The sequence below is a fragment of the Parus major genome, chromosome 1A (genome assembly GCF_001522545.3).
Source record: "Parus major isolate Abel chromosome 1A, Parus_major1.1, whole genome shotgun sequence".
Lineage (NCBI taxonomy): Eukaryota > Metazoa > Chordata > Aves > Passeriformes > Paridae > Parus > Parus major.
The window spans coordinates 57,296,750-57,307,966 of NC_031773.1; the positions used below are offsets into that span (position 1 = coordinate 57,296,750).

At 50.9% G+C, this 11,217-nt stretch overlaps 1 protein-coding gene across 1 annotated transcript in view; it reads right to left on the bottom strand.

The window, feature by feature from the left end:
* SSPN (sarcospan) overlaps positions 1–10,710 on the bottom strand; it is a 44,576-nt gene extending 33,866 nt beyond the window's left edge. Inside the window, exons 1-2 of the mRNA XM_015628896.3 lie at positions 10,388–10,710; positions 4,401–5,338 (exon numbers count right to left, since the gene is read on the bottom strand). The gene's annotated coding sequence lies outside the window, so the exon portion shown is untranslated. The remainder of the gene's footprint in view (positions 1–4,400; positions 5,339–10,387) is intronic.
* Between the last annotated feature and the right edge of the window lie 507 nt (positions 10,711–11,217).

Sequence of the window (11,217 nt, forward strand, 5' to 3'; positions counted from 1 at the left end):
CTGTCCCTGTGCTTGGGGCAGGAGGCAGTGAGCCCTGTGGCACAGGCACCACTAGCTGGGACCAGGCATCTGGGACTGCCTCTCAGCAAAAGGGAACGAGTTACTTTAACTTGTTCTGCACAAAATAATCAAAACATCTGTGTCTCTAACTCCTCCTCCAGCAGTGGCAACAGCAGCAGCGCCCTGATCCCATGGCGCTGCCTGGCAGGCAGCACAGCTCTCCTGCAGCCAGCCAGAGCACCTGCTGGATGTGCTCAGACACCTTCTCTGAGCAGCCTGGCCGCTGTGCAAGCCTCTGGTGGCTCTGTGGGGCTCAGGAGTGGCCAGACAGGCGGTGTCCACTGTCACACAGGCCGCCTTCGCTACGACCCGGCCAGCACACGCAGCTCCGATTGCAACACAGCTCGCCTCGCTCACTGGTTGCTTTTATTCGTCTTCCTCAAAGGCTTAAATAAACAAGAAACAGGTTAAAAACAAAATCTTGGCCCTGGCCCCTTCCTGAGCTGGCTGTTCCATGATGGCTTCCGGCCCCGTGCACGAGCTTCCCCCTGCAGAGGGAAGCAGCGCCGTCCTGCAGCTGCCTCGAGTGGGAAATAAGGCCAAGTACCTGCCTTTGATATCGGTGCCAGGCCACTGGAGGAGCGCTCTCCACACCATCCTGGTGCTTTCCACATCAAGTGGGAACTCGAGTGTGCTGGTGGGAGCTGGAAAAGGTTTGCCTTCCCAGGGCCACGGCACAAGGACACGAGGATGGTCACTGCTAGCTGGCTGCCAGCCCCACGTGAGGGGGCATTTCCAGAAGACAAGTCTTGCACACCTCCAAAGCCTTTTCTGAGGGGAAGAGGAATTTTATTCCACTTGCAATCTGCCATGGGCATGAAAACAACCATGGAGGAGCCCATCAAACCAAGAGCTTTTGCTCTCAGGACCCGCGGTGCAAATTGCACTGGAATGAAGCTCCTCTGGCCATTTTGCTGAAGGGACACTGGGAGCTCATTGCAGTGACCCCCTGCCCGAGGTCACTGTATGACAGCTGGGCAAGGCTCCCAGGGCTTTCGAAACTATTCACGTGCACAAAATTGCCTCAGAGCACCTTTGCAATGCATGTTTTCTATTCTTGCCATTCAGAACTTCCAGAAACAGAGAAAAAGACGCCAAGGTACACAATGGGACTCTGTGCCAGCTGCTGTGCATTTTTTCCTGCCCCCAACTCCCCACTTTCTTGACAAGGCCCAAATGATTTTCCTCACAGAGCATTTGAGGTCTGGTTTTCTGTGTGCATTAAAGAGCTTTGTGTCCATCATATTGCTGCTAAAACATGCCACTATCTAGCGCTGGCAATATGTTCCTGACTAGGGCTTTAGAGTGTTATAGATAAGTTATGTGGCGTTTTCCATTTAAATTAAAATAGATCAAGCTAAACTCAAGGGAAGCTGATAGCTGCACTTTCATTTTATTTCATTCTATTTCCTCTTTATGATCCATGTTACGCTAATAATCAAAACTTTGATTATAGGTCCCTAAGGCACACAGACCAGGCTGGAAACTGCCTCCAGATCTCCTATTGCCAGGGTTCCAGCTGCTAGACAATGGCAAAAGCAGGGTGATTGATATCAATGTGGCATCTTGGGGTCTTTATCCTCCCTCTATGGATAAAGTCTCTGCATCTTGTCTCATCTGGTCTGAATTCCCCAGGCATGAAGATCTGAAATTTGCCTGATTCTGGCATCCACTTCTGGTGCCAGCGGGGATCTTGAACTGCCAGTGTGGACTTTGCCACCCTGAGCTGCATCCAAATGCTTTGAGGGGACTCTGGCAGTGGACAGCCCCAGAAAGGAGGCTAAAAAACCCCCAGCTTTTGAGGGTAGTGCCCCTGGGAGTGGATGGACTGGCCTCACAGAAGATGGAGACATAAAGGAGACACACTGTCCTGCTGCAGGCACTTGCCAGCACCCAGCTGCTGTCCCCCTTCTGCAGAGCTTCAAGAAACTCCTCTAAATTGTTTTGGCTACACCAAAAAAAGGTGTTTAAAATGAAAAATATAACAGGAATTATAATTTTAATCTGCAAAAATGGGAAGGTAATTAAAAAACTCTAAGCTTCCTTGTCTCAGGTTTGTGGAGTTGAGGAATCATGCAATCATAGAATGGCCTGGATTGGAAGGGACATTAAAAATCATCTAGTTCCAATCTCCTTTACCATGGATGGGTATGAATGGGGATGTGGTAATGGTCCTGCCTGCCTGACTCTGCCCAGCTGAGCATTCACCTCAGCTCCAAGGGCAGGTGCAGGTGTTTGTACCTCACAGTGCCTCTGATCGTCAGGAAAAAACTCTGCTGCTCCAGGTCTTACTGCCTTGCTAAAGACTTCACACACTGGGGGTTTTAAAGAGTGGCTTGTACCATACAGGAAATCCCATAAGTAAAACCTTCTTGCAAAGGCCTGGTCTGTGTGCCAAGATCCGTGGGCTGAATTTTGGCCACAGCTGTTTTAGAAAAGTCACAGAGTAAAGTTCAAAGAAAGTACTGAAATGGCTGCATGGCTTCTTCTCCTCCAGCAGAGCAGATTTGTGGGGACCTCCTGCCCACCCTGCTCTGAGGGGGAGGGTGGGGTGACTATCACCCACTGCTTTGCCTGGCTTGCATGTCACACCTCACCTGCTCTCTTCCGTGAGTCCTGCACCCCTCCAGCCTATGGCTTCCTCCTCACACCTTGTTAGGACAGCAAAAGAAGCAAAGGGCAATAAAACAGAACACTGACCTTTTCATAACACAGACATTTTCTAATTTTGACATAAATTCATGAGCTTTAATGAGCACATGCTGAAGCCTTGGGTTTGGTGATTTAATGCCTTTCTCTTTGCCAAGGCCACCAGCGGGCATGGCAGGTTTGTGCTTGGGGTCTGGGATACAAAGCATTTTTATGCAAAGGTGATTTGGACCCTCACAGCTGTGGGGTGCGTGCACATGCGTGTGTGGGGATGATGGAACATCAACCTCAGCAATGCCTGGCTGCAGACAGGGGTCCCTGGTGGTCCTGCTGGGGTGCACAGGCTGCACACCACCTTCTGCCCAGGGGCCAACACTAAAGCCAAGCCATGTGCCAGCACATCCCACAGGTGGGCCATGTGGGTGGCACTGACTCCATCCTGTGATGCACCCCGGGCTCTTTTTCCGGCACCCTACATCCCTCCCCACCAGGGTGAGTGTCCCTGCCGCTCCTGAGATCAAAGCACCATGCCTGGGGAAGACCCAGGGTCACCGCCACCCTCGCTGTCCCTGCCATCAACGTGGGAGACCGGGACCCAGCGTGGCCTGGGTGGGCAGGGGCTCATCGTCAGGATGTGCCTCGGGCACGGCGCCTCTGCCCAGCTCTGCTTTCTGACCGCACAAAGAAAACATTTGCCCAGGCACAGCCCGGCCCCTTGCCACGTTGAAAGCCTGGCTGCCGGCAGCTGGGTCATGCAATGCCTCCCCAGCAGGACACAGAGCACAGGACTGGGAGATGAGTTAAACGAGGCTGGATTTTAGAGCCTTCCTGAAATCCTCCCTCATAAAAGGCAGCTGTCTGGAAACCTGCTCATCGAGGGGAGGAGAGCCTCCCTGTGAAGAAGGGAGGCTTGCCAGGCCTGCCACCACTGCTGCTCGCACGCAGGCGGTGCTCCCGCCCCGGCTGCAGCAGCCTGGTAAAACACTGGGGAGGTGAATAACAGTGCAGGCAAGTGACCCTGCCAGAAGGATTTGCAAGAGCTTCAGAGCCCCACACACCATGGGGTAGCTCCCTGTGGCACTGCACGCCCCAGGGAGCACTGCAAGCACAGGGGACCAGCTGCCATCTGCTCTGGGAGCAAAGGGCACCCTGGAGAGAGCAGGGAATTCAGGTGCAATGGTTGAGGGGGTATTTCCCAGCTGGTGCAAGGTCCAGAGGTATCCTGGATACGTCCTGACAAGCTAGGATGGGTCTAAGGGCTGACTTATCCTTCTCTCTGGGACAGTGGGGTTTACTGATCATTACACATGCCTGTCCCTTCTCCTGAGTGTCTGTGCTGAGCTCTGTGCTGTCCTGCTTGTCATCTGGGGTTGGACTGCAGTTGTTGCCTATGCCTATGGAATACTTTGGCTTTCCAGTCCAGTGCTGTTTATACAATGCAGAGGACTTCTCCTTGCTTGCACACTCCAGGTAGATCTGGGGTGAAGAAGACAGGTACCAACATATCCCCTGATTTCTCCTCCTGTCCTTCCAGCTGAAAAGCTCAGCCCTTCCCAACTAGAACCCAGGAGGACTCATACAACAGCAGTTGGGCTCTTTGCTCAGAGTCAGCCTGCTCCAAATAGCATCTATACCCAAAAACATTCACTGGGCTTCTCCTCTGACTTCTCTCACATCTTCTCAGCACTCACCTGTCTGCGGCCAAGTGTCTGGAATGGGGTGGTTTCTGTTCCACGGAGGAGGGAGACTGTCTCTCCTGTCTTGCACACTTGGATTTAGAAGGACTTGGCTTCTCTCCCACACCTGACCTCTCAGGCTACTCCTTTATTCTGAACAAGCTCAAAATGACAAGGCTCTAATAAACCCACCATCCTGTGAATGAGGGAAAATAATTTAAGAAGTGATGAATGACACATTCTTATTTACTGTAATTACACTGTGTGCTTCAGGAAGGTATTTTCTTATCGCTAATCCAAAACATTTGCACTCCTCTTTCTCGTAGTTTTCTGCTCCTTGATTTCCTTCCAGGCAGCCACTCCCAGAGTGCTCTCAAGGTGCATTCAGTGTTCCTGCAAATCTCTGCCCCTTTGTAGCTAGCAGTGAGGAAAGGGATCTGTGCTTCAACTTCTCCAGCCTCAGCTTTCCACAGCTGTATTTGCAGTGAAGGAAGGACAGAGGAAGAGTGAAACCCTCAAGTTTTGTTTGCCCAGTGTGTTTTCCTACTACATTTCCTAATGGGCCTTGTGACAGCCTGGGACCCCACTGTAGTGTGTAACCACCATAAATATCCAGGTCAGTACCATATGGCCTTATACAGCAAGTCCAACATTGTTGCTCCAGGTTTATCCTTTTAAAGACTTTCACACTGTTTCTTCTAAGACTGTAAAATATCCCAGATTTCCACTTGATTTAAAAAATATTAAAAAGAGGAACATGTGCTTCTATGCATGACCCAAAACTCTTTCTTCTTCTCCCAGAAGTCCATAAAAAGGCATGCAGAAGGCCTTAGGTTTTCATCAAAATGGTGAGGAAGTGCTTTGCTTCTCCTGGGGCCTCGCAAAGGACTGGAATATGCTGGGTGTTACCACTTGAGGCAGTTCTGAGGAGCAAGCCACTTGACTGGAAGAGTCTGCAAAAGAAAAAATACCACTAACCCTTCAGGCTGCGGTCACATGGAGCTGTTTTAGGGATCCCAACCACCCCAGAGAAGTGCTGCAAAGTTCTGGATCCAGTTTCTCCCTTGAGCTTTGTGCAATCCTCCCATACCTCCTAGGACTTGGAGGGAGAGGACATCTTTCACTTGGACATCTGGCACTGGTGTCCTAACAGACAAGCTCCAGGGCATTTTGTGAAATAGTCTGCAGCCTTTAGAATCTGCTTCAGACAGAAACCCAAGGACACCAGGCAATGCAGCCCATTAATGGAATGAGTCTGTCAGATATTGTTTCACGGGGTGTCTCTGTGTTTCTGTGGGACTGTTGTTTGCAATAGAGACATTCATCTCCTGCATGCATTTTCTACATCCTTCCTGACTCTTAGCCAGTGTAGGACTTTTTCCATTAGCTTAGCTAAGGCTTGTTAGAAATGTACAGAAACACAGTGTGGTTTAAAATGTTTGCCAGCTTTTAAAATAACAATCTCAGAACTTCCTGCTCCAAACATCACCTAACAACGTGCTCTATAGGTTGTTTCCATGCACTAAACTTTTATGCCTTATTTCACCTTTCACTCCAGGCTTTTCCACCTTGACCAGAATGCTTTTCCCTTGGTATCCAACACTCCATTGTGCTCCAAATGTATTTATATTGCACTCTAGGACAGTGGAGTTTCCCAGCTCATTTTCTAATTGTATCCGACTGTGATTCTTTCTGTGATGCACCTTCAGGAGCCCACATTTCTCCTCTGGCACTTCCCTTCCTTGGTTCTCCTGAGTGAACTGGAAGTATTTGCACATCTACAAGTGGTTTGAGAGGAAACAAGCATCTCCCTCTCTGCATTCATGCCTCTGAAGGCATGAATGAACTGCTTATGACACTGTTGCACAGCACCCCAAAGGTTCTGCCTGGATTAGGCATCCCTGCCACTCCACTTATGACCAGAGGTGTAGTTAATTGTACAGCTGGAAAACTGCCATTTTCCTAAAGAGTTGGGCAAATTGCATTTGGGAATCCCACAGCATGAGCTAGTGCAGGGATTCATGGCCTGCACCCCTGTACAAATCAGTACACTGATTACACTGTTCCTCCTGTGCAAATACCAGCAGAGCTCATCAGTAAATTTAACCAATGGCAAGAACTGCGCAGGTGGAAATGGCTAAATCTCTTTCTGCTGGCCACTGAAACGCTCTCCCTCTGTCACTATGCCCAAGCAAGGTTTTGCAATGTTAGCACATCTACAAACAACACATCTCCTTCTGTAACAGGAGCAGAGTCCTGTGGACCTGCAGCTCCGGGGAGCAGGCCAGCTCAGGCAGTCTCGCTTTTGCTTTTTTTTCAGTGGAAATTCCCCATCACCAGTTTGTGCAGCAGGCTGAAGTTACCTGCTCTTGGAACAATTCCCTTTTCTTTGGGACCAGCTACAGACTGTCAGCCTTGAACTTATCACAGGCCATGTTGTCCATGCACCTACCACTTGTCCAAAGGTCTCCGCGTGTACCCATAAATAGCCTAAGCACAACAGACCTCTTGGAAGGTTGAGGCCATCCAAGGCCTCCTGCTGGCATGGTGTGCCCTGCCTTCCCACCAGCCTCTCCAGTGCAGCTGGGGCTTTACATAAGCCATCACTAATTGCCAGGTTGGGCTTTGTAAGAAAGCAATTTTCCCATCTTTTTTTTTCTTTGTCTTTTCTGCCTGTTGATATACAGCTTTCAGATCTCTTGTGACTGGCCAAACTGAACCCATCATCCAAGGGGCCATCATGATCAGACAGAGCTCCTTTCCAGGGACTTCAGAGGGGAAACTTAGGGGGAATGTTGTTTTGCTTGTTCCTGGTTGATTTGGTGTTCCTGGAAGGCATCCAGCAGACAGATGGAGATCCTTTCTGTATCACATACCCAAGATCTGACCAACCTGCTGGGGAAAAGTCAATGAAGGTCACAGGATTCCAGGCAGGCTTCAGACTCTCCCATCAGTCAGGGCCAGCAGTGACCTCAGAGTGGAGCCACCTTTATTTTTTACTGTCCCTGAAGGCAAGACAGGTTCTCAGCTACCTGCAAACAATTAGCTTCACTGGAAACACACCTTTAAAGGGAATTTCCAAACTGCTAGGGTAAAGCACAGTTTGTGGTATTTATTGGGACATCACCATGCCTCACTTACTGCTCCAGTGACTTTCTGACTTTCCCAGGTTTGGAAGTGTCTACATTTTCCTGTCACCACTATCCACTACAAGCTGATTAGCTCAATCACTGTTAATCCATGGGCTGGTTTGGGAGACTGGCCCATCTCTGTTATCACCCATTTCACATGGCCTAAGATGGGCCAAAGTACCAGACTGTGACCAGTGTAACCCTGGTAAGGTTTTTGCACCAGTCCTTCACAAAAACATGGTCCTGACTCTGTCCCCCAGCTGGATCTCCTCCCATTTCCTCATTTTGCAACTCTGCAAAGGGCTTGCTGCACATTGTGTCTTGTCTTGGCCCACCACCTTCCCACACTCATGTTATTTATTTCTGCTTCTGAGCTCAGCTCTGTTTTTGCATGGCCCCTGTCTCTCTTGCTTTACATATGTTGGGTGTGTGTGGTACTCTCTGATGTGGAAGTTGTCCCTATGTGAGCCACAGAGCTGTGCTGACAGGACTGACCACCTTCTCACCACTGTCTGCATCCTGGCCTGATGCTCTGCTGCAGCCCATGATTTAAAGACCTGGCACATTCCTCAGCCTCTTAGAGCATATTTGGCTTCCCATTAAACACAGAGATATCGTTCCTGCCTCAGGAAGTCTCTGCCCTGCAGGCCACCAGGACCTGGGAGACATGAGGAGGGAGCTTTCATTATATCCATGCTCTGTCTGCTCCTCCTGAAGCACCCCCTCCTGGACTCCAGGACCTTTTCTCTGATCGAGCTCAGGTTTTTATGTGCTTGCATTTCTCTTTTTCCCCGATCTCAATCTGATCATTCCCTTACTGAAAAATACATTAATAGGTCAATGTCCAATTTCCCCTGGTTGAATACCTTGTTATTCAACCAAAATAATCCAGATCCTTCAGCTGAATTATCTTTGTCCTCCACTTTGTGGCACACAGCTGACCAGCTCTCTCTAATTTGATGGTTGATTCTAGCCACACAGCCAGACTGGACAATTTAATCTCTTTTCCTGAAGGCAAGTGCTCACTGACATAAGAGCTGATCCCATCAAATTGGCTCCTAGGCCTCCCATTTCAGAGCCATTCCCTCATGCTGTGGTTATGGATGGAGCTGAACAAATCTCCCAGAAATATTTTCCTCAAACACCATAGGTTTTGCACTGATTCAGATGGGACAAATAATCTGATTCCTTCCTCCCGGAGACTGGAAATCCTAGTGGATGTTGGTGATAGGCTGTGTGCTGGCCAGCTCCTGTCTGCAGCAGGAGGCTGTTTTTTTCTGCAGTAATCTGCAAGCCTTTTATTTATTTTTCTCACCAATTTTCTTAATTTTTAACTCTTTGCTGTGGTTCATCTTGGCTTATAAATTGGCCAAAGCTTTTGTTGTGCCACTTGTTTTCTGGAAGACATTCTTTTGCATGATACACATGCTGCTGATCACCTCTTTGATCCATCCTGACTCTTTAAACTGGGAATCTTCCAGAAGAATTTTGCACTCTCTCTGGACACTGAAGTCTTTTATCCTTGTCTGCAGGTGACCTTTTATAAAACCCTTAGAAGTTTCCAGATGTTGCTTGAACTCCTTTTGCAAAGTCTCCAGCTGTCTCAGCTCATGTTTAGAGTCTTTGGCAATTTCGAATTTCCGCTCCCACTTGGTTGCAGAGGAATCTCAGAATTAGGACTTCTCCTAGAAGCTGAGCCTCACCCTGGACATTCTTTCCATGATTTGAAGAGCTGCAGGTTGTTCCAGAGAGGATGAAGCTGGCAAAGAAATGCTCCAGAAATGCTCCAGGTGCTCCACAAGGAGATTGCTCCAGGAAGGTTCACCCTCCCCTGCTCCCCACTGTCTGTTAGTTACAGAAACCGTGCAAAGCCCTGCTTTCCTGCCCATGGGAGCAATCACCTGCAGGGAACTGTTTTCTTTCCGAGTTCAAGCTCCCTTTGAGTCAGCACTCCCCCAAAAGGTCTCCATGTGCTTTATTTCAGGGTTAAGCTCCTTCTTTTACTTGGGCTGTTTTCTTGATGCTTTTTCAAGGACCAGTCCAGTGATGAGGAGAGGAATATCATGCTGAAGCTGCTTATTTCTCTCCACTGACTAACAAGCGGGCCTGCAGGTCTACCTTGGATGTCCAGTGTGGATGACTGACTTGGGGCAACCAGTATGTCCTTGATGAGCAGATTTCCCTTGCAGTCTCTGGTCCCCGTTCCCGAGGGAACTGCTTTGTAGTCCAGGCTTACCCGAGGTAATGTCCCAGGGGAGATTTAGGTTGGATTTTAGGAAAAAGTTCTTTCCCCAGAGGGTGGTTGAGCACTGGAACAGGCTCCCCAGGGAAGTGACCATGGCCTCAAGACTCACAGAGCTCAAGTAGTATTTGGACAACGCCCTCAGGCACTTGGTAGGATTGTCCTGTGCAGAGTCTGGAGCTGGACAGGACAACCCCAGGATCCCTGAGGGTCCCTTCCAACTCAGAACATTCTATGACTCCATGAACATATGTAACTATTTGCTTTTCTCACCAGCAGCAGATTCTCCCACCCACCTCTGTAGCAGTCCACAAGCCTCTCCTTCTGACTCCCCACCCCTGTAACCTATAGGCACGTGGCACACATGTATGTTATTTATTTTTGTCTCCGGTTTAGCTTCACGGACAGTGTGGAAATGCCATCAAGTTAACAGGGAGAGAGCTGTACAAGCCCGCAGTGCCGCTTGCTGCCTGCCAAGCAGGAGCCTCAAACACCTCATCAGAGCCTTCGCTGCTCCTGAAACCTCATTCGCACTTTATAGACGGGCAGTGCGGTTCGGCAGCCTCCCCTCCACCCCCCCACACCCCCCCGCAGACAAAAATCACGAGTTACCCTCCGGGCCAGATTACCTGTAAAGCATGGTCGTTAGACAGGAATGATGTGAGGTTCCCGTCTCTGTTTTGGCAGGCGGGGGAGTGTTTAGTGTTTATTGGGGTAATTCCCCCGCCTCCCCCAGCCGCCAGATTCTGTGGGAGCCCGGGTTTGGAGGTCACGCACCTCCAGGAGCCGGAGCCCGCGGAAGGAAGGGAGCGAAACAGAACCAAACGAAAAGCAAGCGGTCAGCGCTGGCGGTGGGGATAAACACGTCGCTATGGATCGCCTCAGCTGACATTTCCCGCCTGCGGTTCTCGCCGGGAACACCGGAGAGAAACCCGGCAGCCCGGCTCTGAGCGGGGGTGGTGGTGTCGGGAGTGCCCGCTCTCCCCGCCCCGCACGTGGGGCCGGGGCCGCCGCGCTCCCCGCACACGCTGCACACCCCGCACGTTGCAGGGCCACACATGCCGCGCCGGCGTGCAGGCACGGAGCACACGCGGGGACACGCGGGGACACACACGCACGCACAGACAGCGCAATTGCCCGGGGCATGGGAAAGAACAGCATCCCCTTCCCTCGGGCACGCCGTCCTTTTGCTGGCGGGAGGGTCCTGGCGGGCTGCCCGGCGGGGGGCGTTGGGCACGGGGCTGCCCGGGGCTACAGAGGCACGGTCTGTTCTAGCCCGACCCGGGGGTGCCCGGTGCCGCTCGGTGCCGCCGCCTGCTAGCGGGAGGCGGCGGGGCAGGGCCGCCCGGTGCAGCCCGGCGGCAGTGATGTGGCAGCAGGTCGGGTCACGTTGCCGGCCCTGTGCTCGTACCAGTGTGAGACGGGATTAGGGAGGCGGCTGTCGGTGCCGCCGCCGCCG